The following is a 20,679-nucleotide window of genomic DNA, read 5'->3' on the forward strand; positions in this document are numbered from 1 at the left end:
TAAAGAGAGAGGCATAACACTAACACCGGCTCCAAGATCACATAAAGCAGTTTTAACATAGTTTCTTTCAATAGAGCATGGTATAGTTGGTACTCCTGGATCTCCTAGTTTCTTAGGTATTCCACCTTTAAAAGTATAAGTGGCAAGCATGGTGGAAATTTCAGCTTCCGGTATCTTTCTTTTATTTGTAACAATATCCTTCATATACTTAGCATAAGGATTCATCTTAAGCATATCAGTCAAACGCATACGCAAAAAGATAGGTCTAATCATTTCAGCAAAGTGCTCAAAATCCTCATCATCCTTTTTTTTGATGGTTTGGGATGAAAAGGCATGGGTTTCTGAACCCATGGTTCTCTTCCTTTACTGTGCTTCCTAGCAACAAAATCTCTCTTATCATAACGTTGATTCTTTGATTGTGGGTTATCAACATCACTAGCAGGTTCAATCTCTACATCCTTGTTATTGCTAGGTTGAGCATCAACATGAACATCATCATTAACATTATCACTAGGTTCATGTTCATTACCAGATTGTGTTTCAGCATCAGAAATAGAAATATCATTGGGATTCTCAGGTGTGTCAACAACAGGTTCACTAGGAGCATGTAAAGTCCTATCATTTTTCTTTTTCTTCTTCTTAGAAGGACTAGGTGTATCAACATTAGTTCTCTGAGAATCTTTCTCAACTCTCTTAGGGTGGCCCTTAGGATACAAAGGTTCCTGAGTTATTCTACCCCCTCTAGTCACAACTCTAATAGCATTATCATTTTTGTTATTATTTAATTCATTGAGCAAATCATCTTGAGCTTTAAGCACATTTTCTACCTGAGTGGTAACCATAGAAGCATGTTTACTAATAAGTTTAAGGTCACCTTTAACTCTAGACATATAATCACTCAAGTGTTCAATCATATAAGCATTGTGTTTCAAATGTCTACCAACATAAGCATTGAAGTTTTCTTGTTTAACAATAAAATTATCAAACTCATCCAAGCATTGGCTAGCAGACTTATTACGAGGAATATCACCTTCGTCAAATCTATAGAGAGAATTTACCTTTACTACCTGTGTCGGGTTATCAAGACCATGTATTTCTTCAATAGGTGGTAAATTCTTAACATCTTCAGCTTTAATACCTTTTTCTTTCATAGATTTCTTTGCCTCTTGCATATCTTCAGGACTGAGAAATAGAATACCCCTTTTCTTTGGAGTTGGCTTAGGAGTTGGTTCAGGAAGTGTCCAATCATTATCATTACTCAATATATTATTCAATAGCAATTCAGCTTGCTCAATAGTTCTTTCCCTGAAAACACAACTAGCACAACTATCCAGGTAGTCTCTGGAAGCATCGGTTAGTCCATTATAAAAGATATCAAGTATTTCATTTTTCTTGAGAGGATGATCAGGCAAAGCATTAAGTAATCAGAGAAGCCTCCCCCAAGCTTGTGGGAGACTCTCTTCTTCAATTTGCACAAAATTATATATTTCCCTTAAGGCAGCTTGTTTCTTATGAGCGGGGAAATATTTAGCAGAGAAATAATAAATCATATCCTGGGGACTACGCACACAACCAGGAGCAAGAGAATTACACCATGTTTTAGCATCACCCTTTAATGAGAACGGAAATAACTTAAGGATATAGTAGTAACGGATTTTTTCCTCATGAGTGAATAGGGTGGCTATATCATTCAATTTAGTAAGATGTGCCACAACAGTTTCAGATTCATAGCCATAAAAAGGATCAGATTCAGCCAAAGTAATTAACTCAGGATCGACAGAGAAATCATAATCCTTATGAGAAATACAGATAGGTAAAGTAGCAAAAGCAGGGTCATATTTCATTCTAGCGTTCAAAGACTTTTCTTTCAGCTTGGCTAACAGTTTCTTAAGATCATATCTATCTTTGCAAGCAAAAAGGTCTCTAGCAGTTTCTTCGTCCATAACATAACCCTGAGGCACATTAGGCAATTCATATCTAGGGGGAGAATCTTCATCATCACTTTCATCAATATTATCTGTTTCAATAATTTCATTCTCTCTAACCCTAGCAAGTTGTTCATCAAGAAATTCACCTAATGGCACAGTATTATCAAGCATAGAAGTAGTTTCATCATAAGCATCATGCGTAGCAGAAGTGGCATCATCAATACATGCGACATATCAGAATCAATAACAGGTGTATGTGTCGCAAATTTACTCATAACAGAAGGTGAATCAAGTGCAGAGCTAGATGGCAGTTCCTTACCTCCCCTCGTAGTTGAGGGGAAAATCTTGGTTCTTTCATCTTTCAAGTTCCTCATAGTGATCAACAGATATAAATCCCGAGTGACTCAAAGAATAGAGCTATGCTCCCTGGCAACGGCGCCAGAAAATAGTCTTGATAACCCACAAGTATAGGGGATCGCAAAAGTTTTCGAGGGTAGAGTATTCAACCCAAATTTATTGATTCGACACAAGGGGAGCCAAAGAATATTATCAAGTATTAGTAGTTGAGTTGTTAATTCAACCACACCTGAAAGACTTAATATCTGCAGCAAAGTATTTAGCAGCAAAGTAGTATGGAAGAAACAGTAACAGTGGCAAAAGTACAGTAACAGTTTTGTAGTAATCGTAATAGTGGCAAGGGAAAGGTAAAAGCTCGTAGGCAATGGATCAATGATGGATAATTATGTCAGATGCGATTCCTCATGCAACAGTTATAACATAGGGTGACACACAACTAGCTCCAGTTCATCAATGTAATGTAGGCATGTATTCCGAATATAGTCATATGTGCTTATGGAAAAGAACTTGCATGACATCTTTTGTGCTACCCTCCCGTGGCAGCGGGGTCCTATTGGATACTAAGGGATATTAAGGCCTCCTTTTAATAGAGTGCCGGACCAAAGCATTAACACTTAGTGAATACATGAACTCGTTAAACTACGGTCATCACCGAGAGTGGTCCCGATTATTGTCACTTCGGGGTTGCCGGATCATAACACATATTAGGTGACTATTGACTTGCAAGATAGGATCAAGAACTCACATATATTCATGAAAACATAATTGGTTCAGATCTGAATTCATGGCACTTGGGCCCTAGTGACAAGCATTAAGCATAGCAAAGTCATAGCAACATCAAGAACATAATGGATACTAGGGATCAAACCTTAACAAAACTAACTCGATTACATGGTAAATCTCATCCAACCCATCACCGTCCGACAAGCCTACAATGGGATTACTCACGCACGGTGGTGAGCATCATGAAATTGGTGATGGAGGATGGTTGATGATGACGATGGCGATGGATTCCCCGCTCCGGAGCCCTGAACGGACTCCAGATCAGCCCTCCCGAGGAAGATTAGGGCTTGGCAGCGGCACCGTATCGTAAAACACGATGAATTCTTCTCTCTGATTTTTTTCTCCCCGAACGTGAATATATGGAGTTGGAGTTGAGGTCGGTGGAGTCTGAGGGGGCCCACGAGGCAGGGGGGCGCCCTGCACCCTTGTGGATAGGGTGTGGGCCCCCTGATGCTGATTCTTTCGCCAGTATTTTTTATTAATTCCAAAACTTGTCTCTGTGGATTTTCAGGTCATTCCGAGAACTTTTATTTCTACACAAAAATAACACCATGGCAATTCTGCTGAAAACAGCGTCAGTCCCGGTTAGTTCCATTCAAATCATGCAAGTTAGAGTCCAAAACAAGGGCAAAAGTGTTTGGAAAAGTAGATACGTTGGAGACGTATCAACCCACTGGGGGTGTGTTAGTTTCCGAATGCAGCTAATCACCTGAGTGAGATGCGACCATAGGTCGAACTAGATGATATATGAGAAAAGTGAGACTTTTATTCATCTAAGTTCATTCAGACAAACTATTACAAGGGAGAAATTTTATTCTAAGTGTAAAACTTGCGAAGCAGATCTACATTCCAAGCTCTGGGCTCTTCTACTTCTTTGGTGAAGTTGTACAACCTGTATGCTCCATTGTGCAAGACTTTGGAGATGGCAAATGGACCTTCCCAGGGGGGTGCTAGCTTGTGAGGTTTCCGTTGATCCACTTGGAGGACCAGGTCACCTTCCTGGAAGGCACGCCCTCTGACGTGTCTGTCGGGGTAGCGGCGTAAGTCTTGTTGATACAATGTTGATCTTATAAGCGCTAGCTCACGTTCTTCCTCCAGAAGGTCTAGGCCATCTAGACTTGCTTCTTCGGCTTCAGCTTCCGAGTAAAGATCTACTCGAGGAGAATTGTGGAGTAGATCACTCGGCAAGACTGCCTCTGACCCGTACACCATGAAGAATGGGGTGCGGTTCGTGGAACGATTCAGGGTCGTCCGCAGGCCCTAGAGAACTGATGGTAGTTCGGTCACCCATGCGCCTGCTACATGAGTCAGATCACACATGAGGCGAGGTTTCAACCACTGAAGTATGAGCAGGTTCGCTCTCTCAGCTTTCCCATTCGACTGTGGGTGCGCCATGGAGGCGTAGTCAACCCGAGTGCCCTGGGCGTAGCAGAACTCGCGGAACTCATCTGAGTCAAAGTTAGACCCGTTGTCGACGATGATGTTGTGTGGGACTCCGAACCTGAAGATGATCTCCCTGATAATCTGAATTGCGGTGGCCGAGTCTAGCTTCTTTATGGGCTTGGCCTCGATCCACTTGGTGAACTTGTCTACTACCGCCACTAACAGGTGCGTGAAGCCACTCGCTCCAGTCCGGAGAGGACCAATCATATCGAGTCCCCAGATAGCGAATTGCCATGTAAGGGGAATAGTCTTTAAGGCAGACGCCGGCTTGTGCGACTCGTTTGCATAGAACTGGCATCCAACGAATTGATCCACTATGTCTCGGGCGGCCTCGTTGTCTCGAGGCCAATAGAATCCGGCTCTTAATGCTTTGGCGACCAAGGTCCAAGAGGACGCATGATGTCCGCATGTTCCCGAGTGAATCTCTTGCAATATTTGTTGCCCTTCCTCCGGGGATATGCATCGCTGAGTGACTCTAGTTGTACTTTTCTTGTATAGTTGATCTCCCATGACGATGAAAGCTTTGGATCGGCGGACGATCTGATGGGCTTCATCCTTGTCCTCTGGGAGCTCTTGCCAGATACGGTTCGGTCCACTCGGGAGATGACCAGTACCTCTTGGACCAGATCAATTACTACGGGAATATCTACTTTAGTCGGATTGGAAGGTCCGACTGGCTGAGGGGGCTCTTCCACAAAAGGATCTTCTCTGATGGTGGGTGAGTATAGGTGTTCCAGGAACACATTCTTGGGTACTGGATTCCGAGTGGAACCCGTCTTGGCCAGGTCGTCACCCTCTTGGTTCTTGAGACGCAGCACATGGTGAAGCTCCAGCCCTTCAAAATGTTTTTCCAATTTTCTGACGGCGTTGCAATAGCCAGTCATTGCCGGACTACGGATATCCCATTCCTTCATGACTTGATTTACCACTAGGTCCGAGTCCCCATAGACCATCAGTCAGCGAATCCCCAGAGAGATTGCCATTCGCAGCCCATATAGGAGAGCTTCGTACTCGGCTTCCTTATTGGAGGAATCGAAGTGAATCTGAAGAACGTAGCTGAGTCGATCCCCTTTAGGAGGCACCAAGACCACTCCGACCCCGGAGCCATGAAGCATCTTGGAGCCGTCGAAGAACATCGTCCAGTGTTCGAGAACACTCGGGACAGGCTGCTCTTGCTCAATCCATTTGGCGAGGAAATGTACCAGGGCTTGCGACTTTATGGCCTTCTTGGCTTCAAACCTGATGTCCAACGGGAGGAGCTGAATGGCCCACTTGGCCAGTGGCATCTCTATTGTTCATGATCTCACAGAGAGGAGCATCGCTTATCACTATGACCGAGTGCTCTTGGAAATAATGCGCCATCTTCTTTGAAGTAAGGTAAATCCCTAAACTAACTTCTGATAATGCGGATACCTTTGCTTTGAAGGTGTGAGAACTTCAGAGATGTAGTAGACTGGTCGCTGGAGCTTGAAGGCTTTGCCTTGTTCTTCCCGTTCCACCGTGAGGACCGTGCTAACAACTTGGCTCGTAGCCGCCATGTATAAGAGCAAAGGCTCCTTGCTACACGGAGCAGCTAGCACCGGCTGGGTGGAAAGTAGGGCTTTAATTTCCTGGAACACAACCTGCACTTCTGGAGTCCACTCGAACCTATCAGACTTTTTCATCAGTCGGTAAAGCAGCATGGCTTTTTCGCCGAGTCTTGAGATGAATCTACTCAAGGCTGCTAGGCAGCCTGTGAGGCATTGCACGTTGTGTAGACGTTCTGGTTGCTTCATTCGGACGATTGCTGCTATCTTCTCTGGATTGGCATCGATCCCTCTTTCAGAAACAAGAAAACCGAGTAGCTTGCCTACGGGTACGCCGAATGTACACTTGGTTGGGTTCAGCTTGATCCTGAATTCTCGCAAATTTGTGAAAGTCTCAGCTAGGTTAGTCAGGAGGTCAGAACCTTTCCTGGACTTAACCACGATGTCATCCATATACGCTTCTACATTCCAACTGATTTTCTTCCGTAAGCACTTCTAGATCATGCGCTGGAATGTAGCCCTAGCATTTTTCAACCCGAATGGCATCATGATATAGCAAAAACACCCGATTGGGGTGATGAATGTTGTTTTTATTTCATCAGGGACATACAATCGAATCTGGTGGTTCCCGGAGTGCGCATCCAAAAATGATAACCGCTCACATCCAGCAGTAGAATCTACTATCTGATCTATGCGCGGGGGATGAAAATGATCTTTCGGGCAAGCCCGATTGATATGCCTAAAGTCTACGCACATTCGGAGGGACTTGTCTTTCTTTGGCACCATGACGACGTTGGCGAGCCACTCGGAGTGGTACACCTCTCGGATGAACTCGGCGGTTAAGAGCCGCGCTATCTCCTCGCCAATCTCCTTGTGCTTCTCAGTTGAGGATCGCCGAAGATACTCCTTGACAGGTTTTGACGCTGAAGCGACACGGAGTCTGTGCTCGGCTAGTTCCCTGGGAACACCCGGCATGTCAGAATTCTTCCATGCGAAGATGTCCCAGTTCTCACAGAGGAACTGGACGAGTGCGGCTTCCTATTTGCTGTCCAAGGTGGTGGAGATATTGGTCGGGGCATTCTTCGGGTCCTCAGGGTGGATGTGCACCGGCTTCATTTCTCCTTCCAACTAGAAAGCGGATTCCATAGACGGCTTCTTGGACTTTAGCAGCTCGCTTGCGTCCACCGCCTTCTTGTATTTATCCAGCTCGGCCATCGCCATCTGGTCATCAGCAATCTGGGAGCCCTTCTGGAGGCACTCTTCGGCTAACTTCTGATTTCCTGTGATGGTGATCACACCTTTCAGCCCTGGCATCTTAAGTTTGAGATTGTCACAGCCCCAGATCAGCCCTTGTCTGACTTTGCTTGTTCCTCATGCATCATGTTTAAATTTTGCTTAAACTTGAAATAGGGGTGACCAATCCCTAGCACCCAAAAGAACTCAACTAGGTTCAACTTAAAAACATTTTCAATGAACCCAAATGCCCTTTAGAAAAGTTCATGATTTTTGATAAAGGTAAAAACCTCTGCCAAAAATGATAAACATATTTCTAGGTCATTTCTGGATTTTTTTGGATTAAATCATTAGTATTTGAATTGGAGCATTTAATGGCTATAAATATTTTAGTGCTCTAATAATTTTGAAACTAGTTGAGGGCTGTCAACAGTGCCCACAATTATTTTCAGGATTTTACAGAATGAATTAGTATTTTACTAATCCAAAACAGAGAAAGAAAATAGAAGACAAGAACTAAAGACAGAAATATAAGAGAGATACCTGGGCCTTACCTGCAGCCCAAGTGGCTAGGCCAGCCCACCACTGTGGCGGCCCAGCCCAGCTAGCCCCCCTGTCATCTTCCTCGCGACAGAAGGACGCCGGGCGTGTGGCCACCGTGCGCCGGCACGCGCCCGTGCCACCTCCACCTTGCCTGCGTGCCCCCTCGGCGGCCTGGACGACCCTGGAGTCGCCACGCAGCCCCCGACCGCCCTCTCACTCTCCCCGTGCCCCTCCCCTCCTCTGTTCTCTCTCTCGCACGGTTCGAGTGCCATCGTCGCCGCCGACAAGCACCACCGCGGCCACTGCCTCCCCCTCGCCCTCTGGACATGCCCAGGAGCTCCAGTTCCATTCTTCGCGCCTCTCCGTCAACTCGCACGACGCCGAACCCTCTGCATCACCCTCTGCACCGCCATCTTCGCCGCCTCTGCCTCGAGATCGCCGGTGACCTCCCGTCGTCGTCAGCCCCTCCCCGAGCTCCCCGAGGCCACCGCCGCAACCGCCGTGAGCTCCTCTCTCTTTAACCCCTAGACACGCTATCCAAGTCGCTCTCTAACCCCGCCTGCCACCACGGCCGAGAGCTCGGCTCCGCCGGCCAAATCGCCGCCATGGCCACGTCCACCCGAGCTCAAAACGGAGCTCATCATCTCGCTCAGTGCATCACCAGCTGCCCGTAGCACCCATCCATGCCTCTTTCATGCAGCATAACGCCGACTCGAGCACACCCGCACGCCGGCCGCTGCCGCGAGCTTGATTCCGGCGAGCCCGGTCGACCGCAGCTCCTCCCGCTTGCTTAGCTGGATGCGGCTGAGCGCCGGCTACGCGTAGTTGATCGCCGCCGCTGTTTTGGTCGCCGGAGGGCGTTTCCCGAGCCCCTCCGCCGCGTCCGTCGCCGCCGGCGTCAAGCTGCCGGCGCGTTTGACCTTTTAACCAGAGGTTTGACCTCCCCTCTGTCACTGACGCGTGGGCCAACCCCCACTGACACTTTAGTTAGTATTAGTTTAACACTAATTAACTTAGGTTAGTGGGTTAGTCACTGACAGGCAGGTCCCACGGGTCAGGTTTGACCCTGGCCAGCCCGTTGACTCGCTGACGCAGTGATGACGTCAGGCTGACGCAGTAAAGTATTTTCTGGATTTAAAATAATTCAGAAAATTCTAGAAAATGCCCTAACTTCTAAAATTCATAGAAATTCAACCGTAGCTCCAAATGAAATGATTTATATATGAAAAATTATCAGAAAAATCCAAAGAATCTGTTTATGGCATCCTCATGCATGTTTGAACAACTTACAGCCACTGTATATGACAATTTGAATAAATGGCATTTGAAATGTCTTATATGGAGTTTGAATTTGAACCTAAGGTTCAAACCAACTCCATTTAATATGTTGCTAGCTGCATTAGCTCAAAACACATTCATATTGCCATGTCATGATCATGCATCATATTGTGCATTGCATTGATTGTGTTCTTCCTTGTTTGCCGGTGATTGTCTCCTCTCGATAGCCGTGATTCCGACGATGAGTTCGATGACACCGATGAAGAACTATAATATCTTCAGAAGTGCCAGGCAAGCATAACCCCCTTGTTCATTCCGATACAATCCCACTCTCTCGCTCCTGCTCTCTTTTACTACATTAGGACAACAACGATTCAACTATTACTTGTTGCGGTAGTTGAACCCCTTATCCTCTGCATGACCTGTCATTGCCACAGTAAATAGATGAAACCCACTAGCATGAGTAGGAGTTGTTTGAGCCCTGATGTGCCTACTCATTCATGCTTGTTTGTCATGCCTGCTATTGCTTAGAGTTGTGTCAGGTCTGATTCATCGGGGATGAATTGGAAAGTTGAGAACATGTCCTACTGTGTGTGAGCTAAGTGTGTGAACACGATTTGGTAAAGGTAGCGGTGAGAGGCCATGTAGGAGTACATGGTGGGTTGTCTCATTGAAGCCGTCCTCAGGAACTGAGTTCTGTGTTTGTGATCCATGATACAGTTACTACCACGCATTGGGCCCGAAACCAATGGACCCTCTCGGCTTCTTAATCACCCTTGTCCTCTGTCCAGGAGTTGCAAGTAGTTTCTGGTGTTTGTAGTATGCTGGAGGCCGTGGACAGCGCTGACCGAGGGGTGGGCTGTGATGCGGTAGGCACGTGGCACGGTGTACCGGGCGCCCGTTTGGTGTCTCGGGAACCCTGCACACATCGTTCGGGGCCGTATGTGGAAAACTCGGCCGGACTCCCTGCGGATGGAACCTGAATAGGCGATAAACCTAGACTAGAGACTTGAGTGTTTAGGTAGGCTGTGGCCGACTCCCTCGCCAGGCTTCCGCTTGAAGGTTGCCGAGGTACACGACGTGTACATGGTGGTAAGTGGCGAGAGCGTGTGTGACGAAGTACACCCCTGCAGGGTTAATATGATCTATTCGAATAGCCGTGTCCGCGGAAATGGACTTCTGGGTTGCCTACAACAGTTCATAGACAAGTGGAAGTGGATACCCTAAAATGCGCAAGATCAGCATGAGTGCTATGGATGGCGTTCTCGTAGGGAGACGGGAGCGGATCCATAGTGGAGTATTGATATGGTGAATATGTGGACTCGTGTGCGCCACCTCAAAAGAGTTACTTGCAGTCGTAGTTAGGATAGCCACCGAGTCAAAGCTGGCTTGCTGCAGTTAAAACTCCACTACCCCCTTTTGTTGATACCGATGCATATGTAGATAGTTCTGATGTAAGTCTTGCTGGGTACATTTGTACTCACGTTTGCTTATTTTATGTTTTGCAGAGAGACGTCAGTCTCGCTAGTAGTTCCATGTGGACTTCGACGTTTAGCTTGTTACCTCAGCTACGATCTTGTGCCCTCGGCAGGATCTAGTAAATAGTCAGGCTTCTCAGCCTTTTTCATTTGTAGATGTCTGTACTCAGACATGTTAAGCTTCCGCATGTGCTCTGACTTGTATGCTCTGAATGTTGGGTCATGAGACCCATGTTTGTAATATCTGGCTCTTCGGAGCCTAATGAATAAATACTCTGAGTCGTAGAGTCTTGTTGTGATGCCATGTTGTATTTGCACATATCGAGCATATTGTGTGTATGATTGAAATGCTTGGTATGTGTGGGATCCGACAACCTAGTTGTCTATCCTTAGCAGCCTCTCTTATGGGGAAATGTAGTCTAGTGCCTCCTTGAGCCATAGTAGTCCGCTACAGCCCGGTTCACCGGAGTCCTGCTAGCCCAGCACTACTGCTCTGGACACTTGACTGGCCGGCATGTGTTTCATATCGTTCCTGTGTCTGTCCCCTCGGGGAAATGTCACGCGGTGACATCCGGAGTCCTGCCTAGCCTGCTACAGCCCGGGTTCCCGGAGTCCTGTTAGCCCAGTGCTACAGCCCGGATTCGCACGCTGCTGACCGACACGTTCGATGTTGATTCATGTATGCCTGTCCCCATACGTTAGTGCCGCTTTGGGTTCACGACTAGCCATGTCGGCCCGGGTTCTCTGTCATATGGATGCTAGCGACATTGTCATATACGCGAGCCAAAAGGCGCAAACGGTCCCGGGCCATGGTAAGGCGACACCCGTGGGAGTACCGTGCGTGAGGCCGCAAAGTGATATGAGGTGTTACAGGCTAGATCGGTGTGACTTGGAATCGGGGTCCCGACAGCGTTGGTATCAGAGCCTGACTGCCTGTAGGATTACCAAGCCAAACTGGTCAGAGTTGAGTCTAGAAATGCTTTAGTTATATAAGGGAATTGATTGTGGAAGGGAACGTAAGGCTCTTTTTACTCCTTTACCTTAAGCCCTCTGATCTGAGTCACCCTCTTCTCATTCTACGGGGATTAAGAACTAGGCTTCCCATCTTTCTATCAGGATCACGTGTTACTAATTCGTAGACTCGTAGGATTGTTGGTCTTAAGCCTCAGTTCCGTTTCTATCACTACAGTGTGTTGTTAGTTGGACTTGGAACCTTGATATGATGTTGTTGAGTGGTTATGCCACCATTTTGTAGGATGTCTCAAATCCTTTGAGCATTTACAGCCGTTATGCTGTCCGAGTCATCCCAGGTTTCTAAACAGTCTGATGCATTTGCAAATCCCTTCCTCCCGTACCTGATGTCCCTCTGGGCCAGGTTAACCACACTAATCGTTGAGTTGAGGTACTCTGCTGCCTTGACATATATGTTGGAGTTATTATTATGACCCTAGGTGTCTTAGAGGACTACTTAGTAATCTAGCAATGCTTTGTATTCCCAGTGTGCGGATTCTGGCCATTATTCTCGAAAGCATCCCGTGATGCCATCTAGTTAGTAGGCATTCTATTTCTGGGTTCTTGAACCCAAGATTCACTCCACTTACCTCTTGTTGATAGTGTTTGCTCGTTCCTTTAGGTTATTAGTAACCTTTGCATTAGTCCACGAGGTCCGTGGTATTTCATTCTTCCAATACCATGAACCATCATGGCAGAAGTTCTTTTAACCAAAAGATCACAACCAGGGCGCTCTTGAGGAGTACTCCATTCATATTGTGACTCTGCCAGTCCCTCCTCTTCTGCATGGGTTATCCGGAAGAAACTTGTTGGACTTGGTTCGACATACTAGTCTATGCATCCACAACTCAGAAAACCATATGTTCCTTGAGTTGTCCCTCTTTAGTTATTTTCTGGCCCTCATCTATCAATTGATAGTCAGGAGCAATTGTGCATCCGTGTTATCGATGCTTATTATTCTTGTGGTCTGTCAAGCCATTCTAATCCGGAATGACTAGGAGAAACAAACTCCAGTACCTCGTCCATCTCTGGGATTGGGTCAAAGTAGTTGTATTTCGCAGATCAAATGCCTAACCAGCTTTTGTTCTGTTCTACCTACGAGTATTACCCTCTTTATGTCAGAAATTTCATGAGGATTGCACCAACCCTTATGAATTCTTGTTGCAGTGATACTTCTGGCCATCGTTATTCATTCCTCGGTCTCCGTGTTATTGTAACCGGAATACTGACAAGTGAATCGTGGTGTGTGAAATCTATACTCCTAGCAACTCTGTTGCTTGGTAGTTAAAGGACAATAATTTCATCCTTAGCGTGTTGGTTATTGAATCACCATCCTGAGGTTGATCGTGCTACCTAGTCCTTATTCCCGGTGCACTTTTCAATCAATGAGTTAGGATAGTGTCCGTCCTTGCTTATTCGGTCATATCATCTTGCCCTAAAAAGCAAGATTGTTCTCGATCGTAATAACATGACGGTGGATCGTGATTTCCCGAATATCTTCTCGGAAGTATCACCAGGTTGTCACCTGACCGCTATGGTGAATTCGTGATCATGTTGGTTTACCTCCAAACCACCCATTCTCCAAGAATCTGTGTTGGATACCCCTGAGCTAGTTGGTCAAGCTAAACCACAACTTGGAGAGTTGGAAGATAAAAGCTTGCCAGCTTAGTTCATTTCAAGGGATATATCTGCGTGTGTTGAAGATAGATGATATCTTCATCGATTGATCTTCGTGATCAATTGTTGGATCTATTGTCTTACCCAAATCTTTGATTTGAGTATGGGCTATCATCAAGTCAAATCAGAACCAACGATGTTCATAATGTTGTCTTACTCATGGTTGATCCCTCGAGCATACACCATTATATCTTTTGGGTCTGACCAATGCTATCACTTGTTCACATAATTATGGAATTCCATCTCCATGGAAACTTGGATGAATTATTGTTGAGCCCATCAGCAACACTGCTACCTTCTCCATGACTCGTGTTGAACATCCAGCTAGTATTGGAAACTTTATAAGCATTATCTTCGTGATCCGTTCATGAAGAATATGTTGGATGAAAGAAGTGACTTCCTCTAACTCATGTGCATTTGATGCAAGTTGCCGCCGTGAATTTGAGAAAGCATGTTTCTACCTCCTCTAGAATGGTCCCAAGTCAGTTATGCACGTGCGAAGTATTCCGTGGTCTGTTAGACTGATCATCTTCATTCCATATGAATTCTCTAGCACACCAAGCCACTGATTGATTTGTTCAAGGAGAAGGAGTTCCTTCATAAGAGCTAATCCGGACTTATGAAAGAACTTCGATATCCTCATTGATGGTTCCCAACCAGAACTCGGTAGTGGTTCATTGTAAGACTACCATGTGGGCATGCTTGTCTGGGACAACGTGTTCACATGTTTGCAGCAGAACCAGCTCATGTTTTGGAGCTTACTACCGTAATCCATTTCCCGAGAATCTCGCAACGTCATCTCGTCGGTTTGTGTTGCAAACTTTCCTTTTCCGGACATGCTGTCTGAAATATCCTGTTACCAACCAGATCCGAATCTCAGGCAGATATGATGGTTGGAACATCCCCCAATAGCTATAATATTGGTCTTCGTAACCCGGTAAGTGGATGTCGTGGCCAACACATCCAGCCGGAAGACCTATTATTGTAGTAACTTGATTGAGGAAGTTGGCCACCTCCCCATAAGGATTTCGTAGGATTTACCTCCGTAGTTATTCCTTATGGATTCCTGCGCTCCCAAAGTCCGACCTACTACTTGATGATCAAGATTCCAAACCACATCTAATGGGTTACACTAGAACATCAAGGAGAACATTAGAAGCGGAGTGCTAAATGTCTCTCGGTCGATCATCCAGATTTTGCTCCCTTGGCTTCGCTAAGGTGAAATCTGAGAAGGTGTTATCCTCTTTTGCATCTACATCATCCATCACCATTCATCATGGTAGTAAGTTGTGTTGCCAGGATCCTTGACACGGATATTGGTACAACCTTGATGAATATGGAAATGCTCAAGTTCTTGAGAGCACGCACAAGCATTAGGTGTCATCGTCAGCACTAACTGGGATTGGCCCCAATTTCCTTGGTTATGTTATAACCTTTCCAATAGTGGAATCACTCTCTACTGTTGAGCTTCTCCCCAGTTACTAAAATCATTCCAGCATTTGCATTATGTTCCCAGTTTGCACCGTCATTGTGCCATCCTACCTTGGATTACCCTTCCCAGTAATTACTGATAAGGACCATCTTCAAAAGTGGTCCCACCAGGGGTTCCGACCATTTCCGGTGATAAGCAAATCACCCCTTGTGTTGTCTTCAACAAGGTAGTCCACATCGTCCATCCTAGCCCGAGTGTGTCGTTCTCCCGAACTCCCTCGAACGATCGTTTGTGATTGCCCTAGGCTGGCATAAAGAGTTTCAATGATCTTAGGATCAAAAGTAATTCTTTTTGCCACTTAAGGAATAGTTCTACGAGTCACCTTCCCCAAGGTGCCCCGTTATGGAATCGTGGGAATTATCTCCTCGCTACTTTGAAACCATGCACCATCTTATTCAGCGTGGAATTGTGCTTATCAACTTGAATCTTCGTTCTCCGTTTCACTTCATCCCTCTCTCGATGTATGTGTTGTGCCTCAACTCGAGATGTTTCAACATCTCATTCCGTGAGTTGATCGTGAGTTGCTTGATCTTTAAGGAGATCGATTTCTATAGAGTTTTCCCTTGTCGTCATCGTGTCGGATGAAGATCTCGAAAGCAAGGACGTCAACGTTAATTGAAGCAACGGATCAACATCTTCGCGAAGAGCAATTGGATCATGAAGATCGTGTTAGCTTTGTGTCCCCTCTGTCTTCTTACCTCACGTCTTGAATCTCGGGACGAGATTCTTGTTTAGTGGGGGTGAGCTGTCACAGCCCCAGATCAGCCCTTGTCTACTTTGCTTGTTCCTCATGCATCATGTTTAAATTTTGCTTAAACTTGAAATAGGGGTGACCAATCCCTAGCACCCAAAAGAACTCAACTAGGTTCAACTTAAAAACATTTTCAATGAACCCAAATGCCCTTTAGAAAAGTTCATGATTTTTGATAAAGGTAAAAACCTCTGCCAAAAATGATAAACATATTTCTAGGTCATTTCTGGATTTTTTTGGATTAAATCATAAGTATTTGAATTGGAGCATTTAATGGCTATAAATATTTTAAATGCTCTAATAATTTTGAAACTAGTTGAGGGCTGTTGGAAATATTTTCAACAGTGCCCACAATTATTTTCAGGATTTTACAGAATGAATTAGTATTTTACTAATCCAAAACAGAGAAAGAAAATAGAAGACAGGAACTAAAGACAGAAATATAAGAGAGATACCTGGGCCTTACCTGCAGCCCAAGTGGCTAGGCCAGCCCACCACTGTGGCGGCCCAGCCCAGCTAGCCCCCCTGTCGTCTTCCTCGCGACAGAAGGACGCCGGGCGTGTGGCCACCGTGCGCCGGCACGCGCCCGTGCCACCTCCACCTTGCTTGCGTGCCCCCTCGGCGGCCTGGACGACCCTGGAGTCGCCACGCAGCCCCCGACCGCCCTCTCACTCTCCCCGTGCCCCTCCCCTCCTCTGTTCTCTCTCTCGCACGGTTCGAGTGCCACCGTCGCCGCCGACAAGCACCACCGCGGCCACTGCCTCCCCCTCGCCCTTTGGACATGCCCAGGAGCTCCAGTTCCATTCTCCGCGCCTCTCCGTCAACTCGCGCGACGCCGAACCCTCTGCATCACCCTCTGCACCGCCATCTTCGCCGCCTCTGCCCCGAGATCGCCGGTGACCTCCCGTCGTCGTCAGCCCCTCCCCGAGCTCCCCGAGGCCACCGCCGCAACCGCCGTGAGCTCCTCTCTCTTTAACCCCTAGACACACTGTCCAAGTCGCTCTCTAACCCCGCCTGCCACCACGGCCGAGAGCTCGGCTCCGCCGGCCAAATCGCCGCCATGGCCACGTCCACCCGAGCTCAAAACGGAGCTCATCATCTCGCTCAGTGCATCACCAGCTGCCCGTAGCACCCATCCATGCCTCTTTCATGCAGCATAACGCCGACTAGAGCACACCCGCACACCGGCCGCCGCCGCGAGCTTGATTCCGGCGAGCCCGGTCGACCGCAGCTCCTCCCGCTTGCTTAACTGGATACGGCTGAGCGCCGGCTACGCGTAGTTGATCGCCGCCGCTGTTTTGGTCGCCGGAGGGCGTTTCCCGAGCCCCTCCGCCGCGTCCGTCGCCGCCGGCGTCAAGCCGCCGGCGCGTTTGACCTTTTAACCAGAGGTTTGACCTCCCCTCTGTCACTGACGCGTGGGCCAACCCCCACTGACACTTTAGTTAGTATTAGTTTAACACTAATTAACTTAGGTTAGTGGGTTAGTCACTGACAGGCAGGTCCCACGGGTCAGGTTTGACCCTGGCCAGCCCGTTGACTCGCTGACGCAGTGATGACGTCAGGCTGACGCAGTAAAGTATTTTCTGGATTTAAAATAATTCAGAAAATTCTAGAAAATGCCCTAACTTCTAAAATTCATAGAAATTCAACCGTAGCTCCAAATGAAATGATTTATATATGAAAAATTATCAGAAAAATCCAAAGAATCTGTTTATGGCATCCTCATGCATGTTTGAACAACTTACAGCCACTGTATATGACAATTTGAATAAATGGCATTTGAAATGTCTTATATGGAGTTTGAATTTGAACCTAAGGTTCAAACCAACTCCATTTAATATGTTGCTAGCTGCATTAGCTCAAAACACATTCATATTGCCATGTCATGATCATGCATCATATTGTGCATTGCATTGATTGTGTTCTTCCTTGTTTGCCGGTGATTGTCTTCTCTCGATAGCCGTGATTCCGACGATGAGTTCGATGACACCGATGAAGAACTATAATATCTTCAGAAGTGCCAGGCAAGCATAACCCCCTTGTTCATTCCGATACAATCCCACTCTCTCGCTCCTGCTCTCTTTTACTACATTAGGACAACAACGGTTCAACTGTTACTTGTTGCGGTAGTTGAACCCCTTATCCTCTGCATGACCTGTCATTGCCACAGTAAATAGATGAAACCCACTAGCATGAGTAGGAGTTGTTTGAGCCCTGATGTGCCTACTCATTCATGCTTGTTTGTCATGCCTGCTATTGCTTAGAGTTGTGTCAGGTCTGATTCATCGGGGATGAATTGGAAAGTTGAGAACATGTCCTACTGTGTGTGAGCTAAGTGTGTGAACACGATTTGGTAAAGGTAGCGGTGAGAGGCCATGTAGGAGTACATGGTGGGTTGTCTCATTGAAGCCGTCCTCAGGAACTGAGTTCTGTGTTTGTGATCCATGATACAGTTACTACCACGCATTGGGCCCGAAACCAATGGACCCTCTCGGCTTCTTAATCACCCTTGTCCTCTGTCCAGGAGTTGCAAGTAGTTTCTGGTGTTTGTAGTATGCTGGAGGCCGTGGACAGCGCTGACCGAGGGGTGGGCTGTGATGCGGTAGGCACGTGGCACGGTGTACCGGGCGCCCGTTTGGTGTCTCGGGAACCCTGCACACATCGTTCGGGGCCGTATGTGGAAAACTCGGCCGGACTCCCTGCGGATGGAACCTGAATAGGCGATAAACCTGGACTAGAGACTTGAGTGTTTAGGTAGGCTGTGGCCGACTCCCTCGCCAGGCTTCCGCTTGAAGGTTGCCGAGGTACACGACGTGTACATGGTGGTAAGTGGCGAGAGCGTGTGTGACGAAGTACACCCCTGCAGGGTTAATATGATCTATTCGAATAGCCGTGTCCGCGGAAATGGACTTCTGGGTTGCCTACAACAGTTCATAGACAAGTGGAAGTGGATACCCTAGAATGCGCAAGATAAGCATGAGTGCTATGGATGGCGTTCTCGTAGGGAGACGGGAGCGGATCCATAGTGGAGTATTGATATGGTGAATATGTGGACTCGTGTGCGCCACCTCAAAAGAGTTACTTGCAGTCGTAGTTAGGATAGCCACCGAGTCAAAGCTGGCTTGCTGCAGTTAAAACTCCACTACCCCCTTTTGTTGATACCGATGCATATGTAGATAGTTCTGATGTAAGTCTTGCTGGGTACATTTGTACTCACGTTTGCTTATTTTATGTTTTGCAGAGAGACGTCAGTCTCGCTAGTAGTTCCGTGTGGACTTCGACGTTTAGCTTGTTACCTCAGCTACAATCTTGTGCCCTCGGCAGGATCTAGTAAATAGTCAGGCTTCTCAGCCTTTTTCATTTGTAGATGTCTGTACTCAGACATGTTAAGCTTCCGCATGTGCTTTGACTTGTATGCTCTGAATGTTGGGTCATGAGACCCATGTTTGTAATATCTGGCTCTTCGGAGCCTAATTAATAAATACTCTCAGTCGTAGAGTCTTGTTGTGATGCCATGTTGTATTTGCACATATCGAGCATATTGTGTGTATGATTGAAATGCTTGGTATGTGTGGGATCCGACAACCTAGTTGTCTATCCTTAGCAGCCTCTCTTATGGGGAAATGTAGTCTAGTGCCTCCTTGAGCCATAGTAGTCCGCTACAGCCCGGTTCACCGGAGTCCTGCTAGCCCAGCACTACTGCTCTGGACACTTGACTGGCCGGCATGTGTTTCATATCGTTCCTGTGTCTGTCCCCTCGGGGAAATGTCACGCGGTGACATCCGGAGTCCTGCCTAGCCTGCTACAGCCCGGGTTCCCGGAGTCCTGTTAGCCCAGTGCTACAGCCCGGATTCGCACGCTGCTGACCAACACGTTCGATGTTGATTCATGTATGCCTGTCCCCATACGTTAGTGCCGCTTTGGGTTCACGACTAGCCATGTCGGCCCGGGTTCTCTGTCATATGGATGCTAGCGACATTGTCATATACGCGAGCCAAAAGGCGCAAACGGTCCCGGGCCATGGTAAGGCGACACCCGTGGGAGTACCGTGCGTGAGGCCGCAAAGTGATATGAGGTGTTACAGGCTAGATCGGTGTGACTTGGAATCGGGGTCCCGACAGAGATATACGTAACATGGACGAGCCATAAAACGTGCGTAGGCAGACCTACCCAGGATGGCGTGATAAGCGCTTCGGGAGTCCACTACCACGAAAGTCAGCCATTCCTTTTGGAAGTTCTTCTCTTCGCCGAATACGACGTCGAGAGCGATCTGGCCGAGTGACTTAGCCTTCTTCCCAGGGATTACCCCGTGGAACTGCATATTTCTCTTGCTTAGCCGGGTCATCGAAATGCCCATTGCTTCTAAGGTGTCAATGTAGATCATGTTAAACCTGATGCCGCCATCCATTACGACTTTGCGCAGTCGTACTCCTCCCACAACTGGATCTACCACCAAGGCTTGCCGCCCGGGGGTCGGTATGTGAGCCGGATGGTCTGACTGGTCAACAGTTACTGGCATCTTGGCCCAGTCGAGATACTTGGTGACAGTCAGAACTGCCATGTTGACCTCTCCATTGATCACCTTGAGGTGGCTCTTGCTCTCGATGTTCGTGAAGATCATGAGGACATTCTCGACATTGGGGTACCTAGAAGTACCTTTGCCCCTTTATTCTTCATTGTCGTCTCTTTCTCCAGAAGAATCTTGCCGCATCTCTTGCTTCAAGAGTCGACACTCCCGAGTGGTATGCTTGGGCAAGATAAAGTTACCCTCCTCATCTTTCTTCATGTGGATCTATCCAGGCTGGTCGAGGATGTCTCTCTTCATGGTGACCTGCTTCTTTCCTTTCCAATCCTTCTTCTGCTTTTGGGAATCTTTTTGGGAAAACTTTGTTTTTGCCACTCTAGCTTTTGCCCACTTTGCTTATGCCACTCTAGAATTTGACATATCACTTTTGCAACTCTTAATTTTTGACGATACATCACAATTGCCATTCCATGGCAAAAGCAATAATTTTAGAGTGGCAATTGTGATACATTGAGAGTGGCAAAAATGAAATGTAAAATTATTGCTTTTTCCACAAAATGGCATTTGTAATGTATTGTCAAAATCTAAGAGTGGCAAAAGTGATATGTCAAATTCTAGAGCGGCATAAGTAAAGTGGGCAAATGCTAGAGTGGC

Source organism: Triticum aestivum, chromosome 7D (genome assembly GCF_018294505.1).
Source record: "Triticum aestivum cultivar Chinese Spring chromosome 7D, IWGSC CS RefSeq v2.1, whole genome shotgun sequence".
Classification (NCBI taxonomy): Eukaryota; Viridiplantae; Streptophyta; class Magnoliopsida; order Poales; family Poaceae; genus Triticum; species Triticum aestivum.